The sequence below is a fragment of the Phodopus roborovskii genome, unplaced genomic scaffold, assembly GCF_943737965.1.
Source record: "Phodopus roborovskii unplaced genomic scaffold, PHOROB, whole genome shotgun sequence".
Classification (NCBI taxonomy): Eukaryota; Metazoa; Chordata; class Mammalia; order Rodentia; family Cricetidae; genus Phodopus; species Phodopus roborovskii.
In genome coordinates this window covers 31,087,070-31,107,355 of record NW_026126416.1, presented here as the reverse complement: position 1 = coordinate 31,107,355, position 20,286 = coordinate 31,087,070, and the positions used below count along the sequence as shown (strand labels likewise).

Genomic DNA, 20,286 nt, shown 5'->3' with positions numbered 1-20,286 from the left:
ACTGTGATAAAATACTCTGATAAAGACAAGGGGAAACGGGTTTATTCAAGTAGATCTGTATGAACTGATGAGCATGACTGCTCTATGGTATGGTTAAGGTTTTTTTTGTATATATGAGGGGGTGAAATGGCAAAGGCATCTGGAAGAGTCTAGAGTAGAGAGGAAAAAGTAGATTGAACATGGCCAGCAGACTGGGCCTGGCCAGGGGAAAAGCAAGAGTAGAGCAGAGACAGAGAGAAAGCGGGAGAGACTGAGATGAGGACAAAGAGTCCAGGCAAGGGAGAGTACAGCTGACATATATTCAACCTGCTGCCAGGTTCCCCTTTCTATTTATCCAGCCCAGGGTCACAGCCAAGGACCACAGTGAGCGGGGCTCCTCCTTCAGTTAACTGTAATCAACAAAATCCCCACAGGCAATGCCCAGAGGCCATCTCCCAGATGATTCTGGATCCTGTCAAGTTGACAGTTAATACAGCTCTATCCCTTGTCAACTAGACACTCAAACATCACTTTCAAGCCATAACCTTGTCCACTCCTTGTCCACAGTCTCATGGCCATGTTAAAACATAAAATGTGTTCAGTCCAACTTTAAAGTTCCCATGTTTTTCAATTATTCCAGCACTTTAAAATGACAGTCTCTTGGCTGTGAGCTTGCATAAATTAAAAAACAAGTTATATCTACCCTTCCATCAGTTTCACAAAGTAAGCATTCCTATTCCTAAAGGGGGAATGATTGAACCAAATTTTTACCACTGAAAATCAATCCCCAGAGACCAAGGGCTAAAGCTGCTGGGTGGGAAAGGTGAGGCGCACCAGGGCTGCTCACCTCTCCAGTTCTGATCTGTTCCTGTAGCGGAGGCCTTCTAATCAGGCTTGTGTCTGCCTCCCTCCTGAGAAGATCAGAGGCCTCATCTAACAGCTTTCCTGCAGCAGCTCCCCTCTCCAAGTGGCCAGATGGGAGTTCCAGGCCAGAGTTGTCTTCCAAAACATAGCAGCTAGGTTTGTTGATGCTGGGGCTACCACAGTTGGTGTGGCTGGATCAAGGATCTACATTGGAATGGTATTTGGCAGCTTTATATTGGCTATGCTGGGAACCCATCTTTGGAGCAACAGCTCTTCTATGTCATTCTGGGCTTTGTCCTGGCTGGGGCTGTGGGGCTCTTTTGTTTGATGTCCCTCCTCATCCCCTTCACCATGTGAGACTCCATGAGGTCACCCAGCCATCCCTGCTGCTTCAACTCTGTGCCAGTCCTAGTGCTGAAATAAACCAGTGTAACCGCCATAGCAATCAGCATGGAGGTTCTTCAAAAAATTGAAAACAGAACTATGATTCAGCTGTACCACTCTTGGGTTTTAGCTGAAGGACTGTAAGGCAATATACTATAGAAGTACATGCACTTCAGGTTTTTCTGTTGTCATTTATTTTGTTAACAATTTGTTTTTATTAAAGTTTTAAAAAGTGTGTGTGTGTGTGTGTGTGTGTGTGTGTGTGTGTGTGTGTGTGTGTGTGTGTGTGTGGTGTATGCAGGTACCCTCACAGTCCAGAAGAAGACTGTCAGATCTATCAGATCCCCTGGTGTTGAAGTTACAGTCAAGTTTGAGCCCCTGACATGGGTGCTGGGACCTGAATTTAGGCCACATCTTAAGCCTCACACATGCATGCTTATTATTGCACTAACAAATACAATCAACCTGTCAGACAGCTAAGGAAAATGTGGTACACTTGTATATATTCAGACATAAAAAAGTCTACAGAGTGAGATCCTGTCTCAAATAATAAACAAAAAGACTGCTGGTCATCAATACATTGAGTAGATTGTTCTGATAACTACAGTTGAGTGACAAAAGGTCACTCAAGCAGCAAAGTGATAGGAAAAAAAAATGGGTAGCTTCATCTTCATTGTTCAGGGAACAACAAACAGAAGCTTGACTTTGACTTGAATTCCTTCGGGAATGACCTAATAAAAGACCAAGAAACCCCTGATTGAACTGGATGTGGACTATTCTGTAGGCTGTACATTTTTGGGGGGTTTGTTCAAGTTTTGCTTTCTAAGTTACCATCTCAAGACTGAAGCATTCCACATTCCCTAGCAGTGTGGGGACAACTTGAGTTTACAATTCAACTGAAAATACCCTGCTTCTAGCTTATCTGAACCCCCCTGCTTCATTCCTATTTATTAAGCATCACACTACCAGGAAGATGAACTTTTAGCAAACTGTGCAATTGAATAAAACATTCTTTGTTCTTTTGCTTCTTGCAATTGTATATGTGATAATATCACTTTTCCTACATTTTGATCAAATAAATTTTTACATAAACAAAAAAAGTAAAAAAAAAAGAAAAGAAAAAGGAAACAATGTCAGTTTCAGGAAATGGATACAACTAGACATCATTAAAGTGAAATAAGCCAGACTTACGAATACTGCATGCTTTCTCTTGTATGCAAACTCTGGGTTTGAATTTGTGTGTGTGTGTGTGTGTGTTCATAAAAGTAGAGGACTATAAGGGGAAGAAGAGATCTTAGAGATGGAGGAGTAAGGAGATAGGTAGGTAGATAGGCAGATACATAGATAATGTAGTGGAATACATGTGACATGAATATAGGAAGGGTGACAAGCTGGGGGAGATAGGGACTGACTAGCAAAGGGGGCCAGTGTAGTTGTGTAGAGAAATGAATAAGATATATATGTGTATGAAAATTCCATAATGAAAATCATTACTTTGTATGTTAGCTTAGATACATAAGGAAACAATAAATATTGACAGCAAAAGAATAGAAAACAGAAAGAAGGAAATTCTAGAACTAGGAACTTGGGGTGTAGCCCAATGGGAGAATGCTTGCTTAGCATGTGTGATGCCCTCAATCTCCAACAGGGGTTGTGGCATAGTGACTTTAAGGGGACTAGTCAAATACAGAATCATAGTGAAAGATTTTTTTTTAACAGATTCCTCTCAGTAGTCTGTAAAAGCAAACCAAATAATGAAGTATATAGATTTAAATACACAATCTAATGAATTTGACTTACTTGATACAACAGAACATTGATAATTATTTTTAAATAGGCATGGGACATTTATAAGATATATCTTTTTAAAATGTATTTGTGTGTGTGTTTAGAAGAGGCTGTCAGATCACCTGGAGCTAGGAGTACAGGCAGTTGTGACACTTGATGTAGGTTCTGGGAGCTGAATCTGGGACCTCTGCAAAAGCAGTGCCTTAGCCCCTCCAGGAACATTTACATAAGTCAATTACATTCCGCATAATTATTGATGGATCTCAAACTACTCCTGGTCTGGAGATTAAGCTCAGTTGGGGGAGGGCTAGCCTAGCATTGGGGAAGCCCCAGACCTCAAAGCCCAGGCATGGTGGCACACACCTGTTGTCCCAGAATTCTAGAGAGAAGGCAAGGAAACCAGACAAGGTCAGGTATTCAAAGCCAATCTGGATTACATAACAAGTTTGAGGCCATCCCAGGGTACCTGAGACCCCGTTTCAAGGTTATCAAGGTTAGCCTTGGGCACATGAGATTTTTTTTCAAACCAACAATAACATCAAGCAAACAAAAGTTACTGTTAAGATGTGGAGCTTAGCTGGGTGGTGGTGGTGCGTGCCTTTAATCCCAGCACTGGGGAGGCAAAGGCAAGTGATGTCTGAATTCTAGGCTAGCCTTAGTGAGATCCAAGACAAGCTACAGAAAAACCCTGTATCAAAAAAGAAAGAAAGAAAAGAATAAAGATGTGGCACTTAAGATAGCAATCTGTTACTGGTTTTTAAGCTTCTTTGGGTTCCCTAGACTCAGATGATTCTCACTTAGTGTCTCTTATGTAACTTTGGTCAGAAAGAGGCAAGACTGGAGTCATCTAAAGGCATGCTTGAACTAGATCCAAGATGGCTCCTTTAGTCACCTCTCTTGGGACTGTGACTCTCCTTGGCCTTTTCCTCCTCTAAAGATATGTCACCTCCAGAGTCTTTCCATCTGTGTTGACTTTCCCAAGCGATGTAGTTTGAGATTAGTCATACTTCTTCCATGGTGGTCATCTTCCCAGCAGGATGAGAAAATTTTTCTCTTGGTCAGTGATAGGGCCTGCTCCCTTTTATTCTGTAAAGTTCTGGAGCACATTACAGAGGGGCATGTGGCTGGAGAAATAGGACTATCTTTGGGAAATATAATTGGCATGTAGCATCAGAAACTGGCACATTTCAAAGAATTTAAATTGCTCAAATTATGTTCTGACTTCAGGGCAATTAAGCCAGAAACCAACTTAAAAAAAAAAAAAAATAACTAGAAAGCCTGCAGTGCTGACTAAGGTTTTATGTCAACTTGACAAGTTATAGTCATCCAAGAGGAAGGAACCTCAATTGAGAAAATGCCTCCACAAGATGGGGCTATAGGCAAGTCCATCGGGCATTTTCTTACTTAGTGATTGATGTGAAAGGATTCAGCCCATTGTGGATGGCGGTGTCCCTGGGCTGCTGGTTCTGGGTTCCATAAGAAAGCAGGCTGAACAAGCCATGGGAAACAAATAAGCAAGTAGCATTCCTTATAGTCTCTGCATCAGCTTTTGCCTCCAGGTTCCAGCCTGAGCTGAGTCCTGCCTTGGCCTCCCTCAATAGACTGTGAGGCTGGATATGTAAGCAAATAAATCCTTCCTCCCCAAGCTGCTTTTAGTCATGGTCTTTCATTGTGACAATAGTAACCCCAACTAAGACACCTGCATATTTTAATAGTAAGAAATGTACGCCAGGCAGTGGTGATACATACCTTTAATCCCAGCACTTGGGAGGCAGAGGCAGGCAGATCTCAGTGAATTCGAGGCCAGCCTCCTCTACAAACCAAGTTCCAGGACAGCCAGGACTGTTACACAGAGAAACCCTGTCTGGAAAACAAAACAAACAAAAAAAGGAAATGTATTTCTAGGGACTGGAGGATGGCTGAGTGGTCAAGAGTGCTAGCTGCTTTTCCAGAGGACCTGTGTTTGACTGCCAGCACCCACAAGACAGCTAATAGTTGTCTATAACTTCTGTTCCAGGGGATCTGACACCCTCTTCTGGTGTCCTTGAGCACCAGGCACACATGTGGTGCACAGACCATACATGCAGACTGCCCTTGGACGTTTTCAGTCCCACCATCCAGCTCCCAAATAACCACAATGAGACTTCTTATTAATTATGAAAGCTTGGTCCATAGCTTAGGCTTCTTTCTAACTAGCTCTTATAACTTAAATTAACCCATTTCTATTAATTTACTTTCTGCCTTGAGGCTTTGTACTGCCCATGCTCTTCCCTCTGAGCCCTTGCTATTCTGCTTTTCATCTTCCTAGAGTCCTCTGTGTCTGGATGTCCTGTCTATCTGATGGCCATTTAGCTTTTTATTGAACCAATAAGAAGACACCTTGGCCAAGACACGTCTTCACAGTATATAAAAAGATTATTCTACAATAGCAGACAAAACACCCATACTCATGAAATAAAATAAAAAGAAATACATTTTAAAGAACCTATGTACATAGAGACATGTGGAAAATTAGAAAATACGTTAACTAAATGGCAATAAACAAAGAAATTATAGCCTGTAGCTAGAGCCAAGCTAGGGAATATTATGATCCTAAATATATACTGTAGATATGAATAAAAGCCGAAAATCAATTAGCTAAGAGTCCTTTTCAAAAATTAGGGGGAAAAAATCAAGAAGGAAAGGGATGTTGGAGGGGCTGTGGTTCGATTGGTAAAATGCTCACCTAGCATGTAGGAGGCCCTGGCTCAATTCCCAGGGTTGGACATAAGTGTAACCTCAGTACTTGGATGGAAGAAACAGGAAGATCAAGAGTTTAATGTGTGTTAATGTCCTATTGGTTCACAGCAGGGATAACAGAATGAAGCCTTAGGTCAACCTAGGGATTTTATGATGGGTAATCTTAATGGTTAACCCCAGTTGCTGATGATGTCGATATGGGAATCTTGGGGTGTCTTTGAGAATAATAGAGCCTTTCTTGGCCCTTAGCTGCCAAAGCCATTTCAGGTTCTTGCCTCATTAATTCAAAGAATGAAATTCATGAACTACAGAGGGTGAATTTTAGAGATGCATTTGTCATAGATTCATATAGATGAGAGCTTGAAGGATGGAGGAGAGAGGGAGACAGAGACATTGAGAGAGACACACAGAGAGGGAAAGGCTCTTGGAGCAAGAGTAGTCTCAGGAAATAGGGTGCCACCAGCTGCCAGCCTGGGGCTTTTTAAGGAACTTACATCAGAAACCAGGGTGAGGTATGGAGACAGAGATGAGCACTTGGCCCAGCCAGGAAGCATCCAGGTGCTGCCTCTCAGTTTCAGTCACATAGGGTCATAAAGCCCTGAAGTTGACTTGCTCCTTCAGAAGATAGCGAAGCAGCAGGAATCAGGGCCAGCCTCAGGGCCCAGAAGGACATCCTGGGGACTGCTACTCTGGGGCCCCATCTGAACAGTTTCTAGCTCCTGTTCTCATCAATGTGGTTTTTGAAGAGAGAGTTTAGAAATTTTGGAGACAGGAGCCGAAGAAAGCCTGGAGAGCTTTCTGAAGGGCTTGCTGTTGACTTTGGTGGGAGTTCAGAAGGTCAGCGCAAATGCAGTAAAGCCTGTAATGTTTGTCATACATTAGTCCTATCATTTGTTTTCTGTGTCTCCATCCTTGGAATGGGAATTGTAAACAAGAATTCCTGGTGGGGGCAGGGGCAATGTGTCTACCAAGGCTGACTGACTGATCAGAACTTAAATGATGTGGTGAGGTTGGAATACTGCAAGTCATATTTTCTTGGGGTTGTCCTTAGATGCCTTAATATTACCCTTCTCTGTTCTTGGTGTATTTTTTTCTGTGACCATTATGTAAATCCTTTGGAATGAGCACATGAGCAGATATCAGTTGCCACCAAGGGAAAGACTAAGTAATAGAGTTTATGTCCCCTGATAACAGGTTTCTTCACAGATGCAGTAAGCCAGACCAAGCTGAATTGAAAAAGTATAAGAACAGGTTTATTGAGCAAAGCAACTCCCAGGTGGGTATGTACACTATATGTATACATGGTACCCATGGAGACCTGAAAAAGGTATTGGATCTCCTGTTACTGGAGTTACAGCTGGTTGTAAGTCACCATGTGGATGCTACCGACTAAACCTGGGTCTTCTACAAGAGCAGCAAGTACATGTAACAGCTGAAACATCTCTCCAGTCCCTATTGTAAATATTTATTCTTTTTCTCACATACATGATTAAATGAACACCCAAACCTCAACGAATGAAACTAAGCAATGTGCACACACAATATTGCATTGGGAAATCCAATAAATACATCATTATAATATATACAAGCCAAAACCCAATGGAAAAGGAAGAAAAATCAATTTTATGACTGGCTTTTAGAAATTTAATATTCCTTATTAAAGCTATATGGTTTCAACTAAATAGAATACTGACAATCTTAAATATTAAAATTAAAAACAGACATAGCTGAGTATGGTGGATTTGTCTGTGATCCCATAACTGAGGAGACTAGGTTGGGAGGGAACTATTTAAGGGACCGGACCCTTACCCTGCCCTCTGCTTTAGTAGCCACAACAGGCTGCAGAAAAGACCCAGCAAGAGGCAAGCCTCTGACTCAGCAACATGTGCTGAGCTTCCTGACCTTGCTCGATCTCCTAGTCACTAGTAGTATATCAGAAGTTAGCTGGCAGGCTCTGAATATGCTTTATAGTAACAGTGATATACACAGCATAGCAACTGCCCTGGGAGGGTCTATAGGCCTTAGCAACCAGTTGACCAATCAACATAGGTCAGGTTGCCCAAGCCTGGAAATGTACCAATCCTGAGACTGTTGCAGACCCCAGACACTTCCCTTGCTCTACCCCAATTTATTCCCTGCCCCAAGGTCCCTCCAGGTCCTTCTTGCCCCACCCTCTGTGTCAGATGGATGGAGGAATCGAGTTAATACAGTTAATTCATTAATTAATTAAAGACTCTGCTTTTGCATCGGATGTGGTTTCTTGGTGACTTGGGGGTTCAGGATTTGGGTACAACACGATAACTCAAGTTCTGTGGAGGTCTCTGTAACCACCATGACCAACAGAGTAAAGATCCATGACAAGAAGGTAGTTTGGTTCAACACAACTCAGTAGCTGGTGTTGGTTCAAACTTTGGGAATCTGACCCCAAAGAGTTTATTTTAGGCTTTTTGTTTGTTTGTTTGTTTGTTTGTTTTTTGTTTATCGGACAGGTTTCTCTGTGTAAACCAGGCTGACCTGGAACTCAGATCTGCCTGTCTCTGCCTCCCGAGGGCTGGGATTAAAGGTGTGTGCCACCACTGCCTAGCTATTTTAGGCATATTTATGCACAGTACAATTTGAAGGTGAAAAATTTTCCTGGTGGTAATTCAATTCTATGTGCACGATAAAGCTTAAGGTGTGACTAGTCCTATGTCGAAACAACTTTGTAAAGTACATGTGATACGTTCCATAAAGATGGGACCTATAAATTGATAAGCTCTTGATAAGGGTCTGGGATAGGGTCTGGTGTGGTCTAGGCCACACAGATAGCACAAAGGTCACCAGGCTATCAACCACTCCCAGCCTTCTGGGCGAAAAACAGGTTGTCCATCTCTCCCCTTGAAGAGACAACCCTGTGTGTTTAGCATTCCTGGTTTCGTTGTGCTTATCTGTGCACACAGGGACTTCTGTGCCTTCCACAAAGGTCAGACCAGCCTTCAGAGTATCAGGAACCAGAAGAGTTGCACTACATAGCAAGACTCTCTTGAAAAAGAAAATGGTAGGTTAACAAAAACCCAAGTCAAAGACATAAATATTGTAAATTTTAGTAAGTGCTTGCACTTAAGGTATGAAAGAAGAAAAGTAATTACTCTAAAAATGTATAGTAATGAAAATTGAAGAAAGTCATTCAATGAAGTCAAGTTAAAAATAATTTAAAATTACAAAGTGTGAATAAACACAAGTTAGAACATGTGCTATCAAAAAAATAGAATTTCAATAGGTGTTTTTTATAAACAACAAAGTAATATTAACCCTAAGTATAGGAATTTTGTTTATTTTTATTGATTTTCTACATATGTCACTCACTATCTTTTGTTCTTATTCATTTCCCTCCCCCACTATTCTTCCCCATTTTCCCTGACTCCAAGCTTGTTCCATTTAAAAATATTAAAATAAAAGCTGGGCATTGGTGGTGCACATGTTTAATCCCAGCACTTGGGAGGCAGAAGCAGGCTGATCTCTGTGAGTTCAAGGCCAGCCTAGTCTACAAAGCTAGTTCCAGGATAGGCTCCAAATTTCCCCCTCTTATCTCTCCAACCTCCTATATCCCATTATTGCTCACTCTCATATTCATGGCCCCCTTTAAAATTATTATTATTACATATATAAATGAATAAATATATAAGTGTAACCTGCTGAGTCTGTTTAGTGTTATATAATATATTATATATATTTACAGGGTGGCTACTTGGTACTGGAGACATCTCCCTGAAGAAGACCAATTCTTCCTGTCTCAGCAGTAGTTCTTTAGTTCTTTAGCAAGGGTAGGGTCTCTTAATAGTTCTCCTTTCCACATTAACATATCCATTGGGTTTGTCATTGTTCTGGTCTTATTTAGGCAGCCATGTTGTTGAGGTAACATGGATGTAGCTTCCTTGTCGTTTCTAGGATCTCACTACAGACTCTTTTTGTCCTGACTCTTTCTTTCTTCTTCCTCTTCCACTATAGTTCCATGAGTCTTAGCTATGGGGGTTGTGCTATAGATACATCAATTGGGACTGGGCATCACATGATCAGTTCCCAGTATTTTAACTACCTGTGGCTTTCTGTAATGGTCTCCAAAGAAACCTTTCATGAAGGTATTGGGTCCTATGTATGGAGGATGTAAGAAATCACCTTGAGTATCAGTAGAGACTTTGAACTCTTTGAGCAATACTGAAGTTGGTCAGGCTTTGAGGAAGGAATTAACACGTTTTGTACTGCATATAAGATAGTCATAGGAAGTTAGGCAGAATTACGACATTGCTATTGTCATTACTTGGATGTTATGTAGGGTATAAGTAAAAATAGGCTGTCAAGTTAAGGCCTTAAGAACCGTACGTAGATGCATTAGTTCTTCAAATGTTATGGCTTAAAGCTATACAAACTCATCATTTTGTAGTTCTGTAAGTCAGGAATCTGAAATTAGTTTCATGCAGCAAAATCAAAGTGCCTAGAAGACTGGGATCCCTCAGTGGGAGATCCCCAGGAGGACCTGTCCTGACCCTGGTATTCAGGATTACTCTGGTGGAATTCTCAGATTGGTGTTTTTCTCTGCCTTAAAATCTTCCTCTGCTTTTCTGTTCTAAGGGCACTTATGATTACTTTAGGGTCTACCCAGATAATCCAGTATATTTTCCTCATTTCAAGAAGCTTCACCAAGCCTGCAAAAGTCCTTTCTCCAAATAAGGGAGCATTCACAGATTCCAGAGATTAATACCTGGATATTTTGGGTGAGGGGAATTATTTAGCCTACCCTCTCCTATACAATGTCTGTTCCCCTAGTACAGGAGGTCTATTGTGAACTATTTCTTGTGTTTGCTCTGTACACACTGAAAATGAAATCAGTGATGTTGATTTAACTGCCAAACCTGGAGAGAATGAAGATAATTAAGCACAAAAAACACTGACTGCAAGGGATAAAGCAGACATCCTTATTTTTTCCAGCTCATGATACGGTGAGAAGGGTGGGTTGCAATGAAGGTTTAATTTCATCTGCTAAAGGGCAGCTACTGGTTTGCAATAGGTAGCAAGGAAACCAACCACTCATTTTTTCCCTTATGAAATGTTTAATGAATATTGTTTTGTTCATGTCACATAATCTAGTCTTTCTGGTGCAATAGGACTACTGATGGCTAAATTCAAAATACCCTGTGGATGAATATCACACAGTAGCAAAGAGTAAAACTGGGAAATTAATCAAAGCAGAAGGTTATCTGCAAGTTGAGAGTGGTACCCTGAGCAGCAGTGGGGAGAGGCAGAGTAAAGGAAAAGGAGGCAATGGAAGTGTGTGGCCACAGGCCTGCATTCCTGTGAGCCCACCAAACGTGCCGAGAGAGAAGAAAATCGGGCCATAGCACCAGGCAAGGAGAGAAGGAGTTTCGTTGTCAAAAGGGTTTGTCTAAATCATGAGAGGAAGAACAGGAAGTGGCCACGTGAAATTATATCACCTCATAATGGACCTGCTTTCCTCCAGAAGAGGTGAGTATTGATATTTGATAGCATAATGTTGCTAGATAAATAAAAGACCCAGAGACTGATACTGGGCTTCAAACTTCAAGCTGAAGATTAGAACAGCAAAGCCACTGGTCACTAGCTCTTACTCTACCTCAGACTGAAAGGCGATCCTGGCTCCACCAAACCTCAGGCTGTACCCTCTCCTCAGTGTGGCTAGAGAATCCTGAGACTTCAATGTCTCCCTATATTCAATGTGGCTGGAGAATGAATTCTTGATACTGACTACTGAAGCCCCTGCTCCTATCTAGTGCTGGGATTAAAAGCATGTGATGCCAGGTGCTGAGATCAACTTTGTGTGAGCAGTTTCTCTTTAGGACTGGGTCAATCTTGTGTATATCTGGGTGGCCTTGGACTCACAGAGATCCATTTACCTCTTAATCTTGAGTCCTAGGATTAAAGGTGTGTACCATCACCACCTCAGCTTCTGGCTGCTGGAATTAAAGGTGTGCATCACCACTGCCTGATCTCTATAGCTTGAGACTGACTTTGCTTTCTGAATCCTCGGGCAAGCTTTAATAAACCAATCATAAATAATATACCACTTTAGCATAATCAACATGTCTAATCATTGATGAGTCCTGTAGCAGTCACCCAAGTATGCTTCCTTTCTTCTCTTCCTTCCCATGTAACTTGACCAGACTGGGATGAGAGAGAAAGGTGGATGCTATGAGCACCCTCTTCAGCATCAGCAGAGCAGGAGGGAAGTAGAGTGGCTAACATGCATATCCTAGCGCTTAGAGATTCCCACCAGTGCAGCGCTAAGTGGGCCAAGCTAATGTGTGCGCTGCCCTGTTAGTGTCCCTTCTTCCTGTAATCACATCTGTTGCAAAATAAAATCGCCACCAGAAGATTGCCCAGTAACAGATATATGGTAGTAACCCTGCCTGGACTAGTAATCTCGCCATCTCAGGAGACCGAGGCAGGTGAATTGAGTGAGAATCTGTGGCCAGCCTGAGTCATTTAGTGGGATGCTTCTCCAAAAAACGGCAGGAGACTAGGAGTATAGATAGCGTGCTCGCCTCACATTTGGGAGACCCTGGGTTCAATCTTTAACATGGAATCTTAGGGTGGGGTGGGGGATGGTCCCAGTGGCTGATGTGCTTTAGTAGCTACTGTGCTGCTGTGCATTAGTAGCCTGGTGCATCGGTCCATGCCTCCTGCTAGTTACCCTGCCCCCACTGTGAGGACTGACTCCTCGTAGTTCTGGAGATCATGTCCTTTCTGCTAGCACATTTTCTTCTTAGGCTTTTATGCAACTGGTGAAGGAAAACCCAGTGCGGGCTTTCCTGTGACTCTTCTCCTACACATTCATGAGCAATCAATCCCTTTGGTCTTGTGTTAGTCAGGAGAGAGGTAATGGCTGGAAAGCAAATGTTAAAAGAGGGATAGCAGAGTCCCCAGGCTCCTTTAACAGCACACCTCTAATAATCTGAAGTCCTTCCTCTTGGCTGTGCCTTCCTGTGGTTCCAATTCCAGGATCAAGCCACTGAGACTACCTTATGTGGGCACACTTGAGACGAAACCATAGCAGCTGCGTCATTTCTACTAACGTCAGACTTTGTTCCTCCCATTCTCGACGATACTTTGAAGAGATGTCTCAACACATTTCCTGGGAAAACACCATTTCATTAATTCCTCAAATGAATATTGCAGAGTGGTTAGTGCTATTCTTATTTTCACACTGAGGAAAAACTGCCAGTAAGAGTTTTGGTAATTTGTCCAAAGTCACATACTGGTAAATATTAAGGAAGCTCATTCTGTTCCTGGTGGTTGGAAGCTGGGCTGGATGCTTCCAGATTCTTTACTTTTTATCCAAGGAATTGAAGTAAAGACTCAGATTGCAAAAGCATCAAGGTAACTTTGTCCAAAGCAAAGCATTGGACTAGCTCAGGTACATTGCCAAGAGGGACAGAAAGCCACATGGGTAAAGGCACCTATGGTCTTCCTTTGATACATTTTCAGAGAAGGGTGAGTTTACTTGCTCAGGGGTGTATAACTACTCTCTACTGTTCATGTCCTTTCCCATAACGCATCTTATTATAATCATATGCATGCCCAATTATACACAGGCATAAAGTGGTAAAGAAAGGATTCTCAAGTGTTCACTTAAAGGGTACAATTTACCTTACTGCATCTGCACCCCAAATCAGTTTAAACTGAGTTGGCCTGTCTCCCTGGGCTTCAGGATGTTCCCCAAGATACGTTTGAATAGAACGGGGACATTATTAAGAGGTGGCTCAGAGGAGTGACTTATTCCCATCACTTAAAGCAGGCTTATGTGGCATGTAATACAAGTGGGGGCCCCAGGTTTCTGAGTGCAATATTTGGAGAGGTGTGTGTGCAGAGCCCAAGCTAAGTGGAGTCTCCACTTGCTAAGTTACCTTCTATGCTTGGATTCCATCCCACAGCAGTCTGATCTCAAAGTTCAGTCTCTGTAGAAAGCCAAAGTGAAGCTTCTACACAGACCTTCTGCTTGGGACTTCCTAGAATGTTCTCTGGTGATGAAGTGTGGTTCAAAATCAATTGCATGTGAGGGAAATATTGTTGAGTTTATGGAAACTACACAGGCCTTTAAATATGTACCTTCAGTGCAGTTTGTAAATTTTTTTTCACCTATGCTCTCAGTTATACATACTAATTTAACCCTTCTCTGTCTCTGTTTCCCCTGCATAACCTCTGATTTTGAACTTCAATTAACATCTATGTTAATGTCAAGTTATTTGGTGCTGATAGTCATAACTTAGTTACTTCTTAATTATACTCTTTTCCACTAAAATTATTTTTGTACACTTTAGCACATTTGTCTTAGTGTTTGCTTTATATTAAAAGCAAAATTTCTGACTTGTAAAAATAATTTCATGCATGTATGTAATATACTTTGATCAGAATCATAGCCAGTTCCCCCTTTCTGTCACTCCCCACACCTACTCCCTCTGGATCCTTTCTTATTCCCAGCACATCCTACTTTCTTTAATAAAATAAAATAAAAAAAAGCCAACTGAAATTAATTAGGGTTGTTCCCATGAGCATGGGTGTGGGGTTGTTTAGTAGATCATGTACAACTTAACAGTGGCTACCACTCTGGAGAACAGTGACTCCCCTCACCCCTCAACCAGTTAATTACCTATAGCTTCTTAGTGAGGAGTGGGACCTCATGTGCTCCCACCATGCTGGAATACCTACCGATGGACCCATTTTCTCCAGGTCTTGTGTAGGTAACCACAGCTGTTGTGAGTTCATGGGTTCAGAAGTTCAGAAGACAGCATTTCACAGCACTTTCCCATGCTCTAGCATTTACATTTCTTCCCCCTATCTTCTCCCAATACTCTCAGAGCCTTGGGTTTGGGGTTGATAGAGCTGTCCCATTCAGGGCTGAGTACTCAACAGTTAACTTATTCTTAGCACTTTGATCAATTTTGAGTCTCTGAATTGACCACTGCCCACTGTAAAAAGAGGCTTCTCTAACCACGGTTGAGAGCAGCACTAACCTATGAGGATAAGCATAAGTATTTAGAAGGTAACTTCGCTGGCTAGTTTTATGTCACCTTAACACAGGCTAGTGTCATCTGACATGCCTCCATAATATCCAGCTGCAGGGCATTTTCTTAACTAGTGACTTGTAGTGGGAATCTAGTAGAGTCACTGTATCTAGGGTAAACATAAAAGGTTACATAAATGCTAATGAAGCAGGGACAACAGCTGCCGAAAGGCATTGGATTGCAGAAAGAAAAAAACAAACGAATTTTCACATTAGAATGGAAACCAGGAAAGGTATTACAATGGGGTTAAGGTGATGCTTATGTTTCTGCAGGAGACAAGAGATTGCTGCTTCCATCGAAATTAATAAAATTTTGGCATGAGCAAGAGACGTCTCTTGGATACCATAGCTGTTGACAAGGATACTACAACTCTAGAAATAATAAAGCCTTTGAAGTGACAGATGATCTTCCTGCTTGGGGACCGCTTAAGAAGTTGTCTGAAGAAAGGGAAGAAATAGTGGGCTGGTTAGGGAACCTTTGAATGCTACATCTTTGTTCCTTGCTGTGCTGTTTGTGGTAACTGTACAGGTAACGGAGAATAATCGTACATACATACGTATATTTGCAATCCTCCCATTAACAAAAGGGTAAATAGGGGAAATAAGGATATTCCTGCTGTGGTCAATGAATTATCTTGGTTATCTGGTCCTTATGACCACAGTGGACCTGCTAGGGCAAAGAAGAGGGCAAAGAAATGACAAATTATACTGTGGAAGTGCAAGGAATTCCTATTTGTATGGGTAATGGAACATACTACCTAAATACAACTTTTCCAGTATGGCTATTTATAGTAAATACTACCCAGGATTTTCATTATCAACTTCATTTGCTTCATGCATCTGGAGGACAGGAAATTAATACTACTAGTTCCATAAATCTGCTGTTTTGTGAGATATGGGTTACATTGGCAACAATGTAAAAATGAGAAGCTCCAGTGCTAGTTAATGTATCTCCTAAGGAGAAGTCATTGATTGGAGCCCTTACAGCTTCCCTCAAGGAAAATATTTTCACTCAGAATTGAGATGACAAAGGTATTGTTTTAAAGGAACTAGAGGAATTAGTTCTGCTATTGATGAACCTACTCAAATGACATGGATTTGTCATGTCATGTCCTGTGTTACAATTTGGCAGTTCAATTCAGACTAACTTGTGGAAATTAGCAAGTGCTTTACATCCTATTAATGCTTGGGAAAGAAAGTTAATCATTAATGCTGGTAAGTATACTTTGTCCTTTAGATTAAATCAAAATCATTACTTTGTAGCGTGTGTACCATCACCTTATGTAATACTAAAAGGGCCTATACAATAGCACTCTAAGAACTACAGTATCACTTGTGAATGCCTCATTATACTTGTATTAATAATAGAATGTTATTGGATGTCAATTCTGAAAGTTTATATATTCTTAGAGCAAGTCCAGCAGTCTGGATGCCGGTGAAGTTGTCAAGGCCATGGCAAAACTCACCTGTGATGATTCAAGTCCAGAAACCGGCTGAAAGAATATCAAGAACTCGTAGAATGATAGACTTGATTGTTGTGATTATGGGAATTGCATTGACTGCTATTGTGGCAACAGCTGGGCTGACCCTTCCTAAGGAAATTCAGACTGCTGAATTTATTACAGACTGTCATAAACATTCTACAGAACTTTGGCTTCAGCAAAGTAGTATAGATAGTGAGGTCATTAATGAGACAGCTGATCAGTTAAAAACACCTATAGAGCAAATTAAATTAAAATGTGATTTTATTGTACTACACCTTTAAGGTTTAATGAAAGCAAGTATGATTGGGAAAGGGTTAAAGTACATTTGTTGGGTCACCTTAGTTCTTCACAAATGATTTATGATTTATAATAAGAAATTAAGAAAACTTTCTATAATAAGCTAACTGGTATATCTGGGATGGATGTTATGGAAAGCCTTGCAGATACCACAGCTTCATTTAACCCTATGCATCATTTTAATAGAGTCTTATTCTAGTGATTGTTATACTTGTTTTGCTATAATAACTTTGCTGGCTTTAAAATATATTCTGACTTATCTATACAAGACTATGAGACAGCATAATAGAGAAAAGGCTGTCTTCACTGTGTGACTACATACTCTTTTTGTTTTGTTTTGTGTTTTGTTTCTCGAGACAGGGTTTCTCTGTGTGGCTTTGTAGACCAGGCTGGCCTCAAACTCACAGAGATCTGCCTGCCTCTGCCTTCTGAGTGCTGGGATTAAAGGCATGTGCCACCACTGCCTGGCTTTGGCTACATAATCTTTAATATAATTAAATTAACTTAAACAAAAGGGGGAAATTAGTGAGAATCTAGTAAAGTCTAGGGTAAACATAAAGTGTAGCAGTTCTGAACAGAGGTTTGGGGTTCAGTTCTCAGAAACCACTCCTCCCTGCTTTCAGAGAACCTAAATTACATTCTGGAGTGACTTTTCTTCTTTGAACAGTCTGTGCAACATAGAACATCTGGCTGAGATGAGGGAGGGCCCAACTCATTGTGAGTGGTGTCATTCCTGGGATGGTAGTCCTAGGTTCTATATGAAAGTGGGTTGAGCAAGTCAGTAAGCAGCACCCCTCTGTGGCCTCTGCATCAGATCCTGTCTCTAGATTCCTGCCCTGTTTGAGTTCTTGTCTTGACTTCCTTTGATAATGAACAGTGATGTGGAAGTGTAAGCCAAATAAACTCTTTCCTCCTCAAGTTGTGTTTGGTCTTGCTCTTTCATTACAACAATAGTAACCCTAACCAGGACAGCAACCAGACACTATGTTTATTTAGCAAAATAATGGTAGTAGGTTCCCAATAGGGCTTTTGAATTCATATGCATGGACTTCTGACCAGATTTACAGCAACAGGCATGGGTTCCCTCTTGTGGAGCAGGCCTCAGATCCAATAGGAAAATGGTTGGTTATCCCCATTACATTTATGCCATTACTGTACCAGAGCACCTCTTGCCTGATAGGTCAGAATTGCAGTATGAAGGATCCAGTGTTGGGTAAGACCATTGGTGACTTTTCTCTCTTGGTGGCTTGCATAGTATCATTTAGCACACTAACAGTTAACCAGCTTGGAGACATTTCCCCATGATTGGTATTTCTGTGTCCTACAAATACCATGTGTGATGTCTACCGCAATTGATACCACTATCTAGTTCTGGTAGGTAACCAAGAGCAATGGCAAGAACCTGTGTTGTTTTGGTGACCTTGGAGGCCTCCCTAGCCAACAATCATAGGATAGGCACTGGGACATTTGTTTAAAAACCCATGGCTTAGGGGAATAGCATTATTTACCCATGCAAGGTACCTCCACTCAAACTCCTCTTTTTCTTTTTGGCTTAAAAACGTAGTGGATTTCCATAAGGCTTTTCATATGTGTTTATTTTTATTAAACTTCCTCCCATCCCCTTCTCTCTCCATTTTTCCTTCCTGTCCCTGCTTAAATCTTTCCATCACTACCCCTAGTGTTGCTCCTCCCCCCACTGTCTCTCCTCTATCCCCTGCTCTCTCACAGTTCAGGTCTTTTCCAGTCCCAGTGTGTCCTCCATCTCCACTTTCAGATCACTTGTGTTCTACTGTTCCCATCCCCTCTTAAGGCCTCTTCCCCTCCCTGCTGTAGGATGGCACTTTCCACGGTGGTCTGGGCCCTCTTATGTAAACTATCAATTAAGAAAATGCCTCAGAGACATGGTCCCAGGCCAATCTGATCTGGGTCATTCTTCAGTTGAGGTTCTATCTTCCCAAGGTGACTTCGTGTATCAGGTTGGCAGCTGAAGCTGTGGTGTTGTGACATGTGATATTTATTTTTCTAGGCCTGGGTTACTTTACTTAGTATAATATTTTCCAGTTTCAGACATTTTCCTATGGATTTAATAATTTCATTTTTCTTTACAGCTGATTCAAATTCCCTGTGTAAGGGTGGCTGGAGAGATGGTTCAGTGGTTAAGTGTACCCACATGGTGCCCACAATGGTTTCAGGGTATTTGATGCTCTCTTCTGGACTCTGTAGGCACTAGGCGAGCACATGGTGCACATGAAGACACACAGGCAGAGGACCCCTACACACAAAACAAGGTTTTTTAAACCTCCTCTGTCTGTATTTTCATTACTTACTCATCAGTTGGTAGACATCTAGGCTAATTCTATTTCTTAGCTATTGTGAGTGAAGAATCAGTGTCTGTAACATGGTATAGTGTCCTTTGGGTACATGTCCAGGATGATATAAGTGGTGTGTCTTAGTTAGAGTTTCCATTCCTGCAACAAAACACCATGACCAAAAAGCAAGTTGGGGAGGAAAAGGTTTATTCAGCTTATACTTCTACATTGCTATTCATCACTGAAGGAAGTCAGCACAGGAGCTCAAATGGGGCAGGATCCAGGAGGCAGGAGCTGATGGCAGAGGCCATGCAGGGGAGCTGTTTACAGGCTGTTTCCCATGGCTTACTCAGCCCACCTTCTATAGAACCCAGGACCAACAGCCCAGAAATGGGCTGTCCTCCTTCCCCCATTGATCACTGAGAAAGTGCCTTACAGCTGTATGTCATGGAGGCATTTCCTCAACTGAAGTTCCTTCCTCTGATGACTCTAGCTTGTATCAAGTTAACACACAAAACCAGTCAGTACATGGACCATATGGCATTTCTGGCTTTAGGTTTATAAAAATTTTTACACTACATCTACAATTGAGGTGGGTTCATCATTCCCCACATCCTCATCTTCACTTGTGATCTGTTTTCTTGATGATAGCGACAGACCTACAATAATAGGGCCATCCAGAGAAACCAACCAATTCCTGAGCCTGAAATCCAGCACCCTGATCCTAAACCCAGAGTCTGTGAGAGAAACACACCCTGTATCTGAAATCCAAGCCAGTGAAAGAAAAACTTTTAGCCTCAAACCCAGAAGAACCTAAGAAACATACCCTGACTTTAGACTCATGGACTCTAATCCTTTGGAACTGTAAGCCCAGATAAACCCCGTCTTCTCTAAGTTGCCTTGGCCATGCTGCTTTATCAGAGAAAAGAAACCAGTGAGTAAGCTAGTCCTTTTCTCTGTGTAAATATTACATATTTTGTGGGGAGGTGCTTGTAGATTAAATTGTTACTTAGTCTTTATCAGACTTTCTATTTAAAGTTTCTTTTTATCTGTATGGACTTGTACCCTTTTATTTTATTCACCAGATTATGATTTGTTACTGTCATCATTAAACTGATGAGAACAGATTCTACACTTGATCTTAGTCAATAGACCAAAAAGCAATTTTCATTATTTAACATATTGTTTTCAAACATACTTTTGGCATTTGTTGTTATTATTTTTTTCCTGAGAAACAGGGTCTTGCTCATGCTGGCAAAGTGCTCTGCCATCGAGCACTATGCCCTCAACATCACTGCCAACATTTGTTTTGTGATAGGGTGTGTGTACCTCTGGATGGTCTGAAACTGACTCTGTAGACTAGTCTTGC

General features: G+C 41.5%; 1 pseudogene; it reads right to left on the bottom strand.

The window, feature by feature from the left end:
- Positions 1-19,970: 19,970 nt before the first annotated feature.
- LOC127221689 (uncharacterized) lies at positions 19,971-20,082 on the bottom strand (annotated as a pseudogene).
- Between the last annotated feature and the right edge of the window lie 204 nt (positions 20,083-20,286).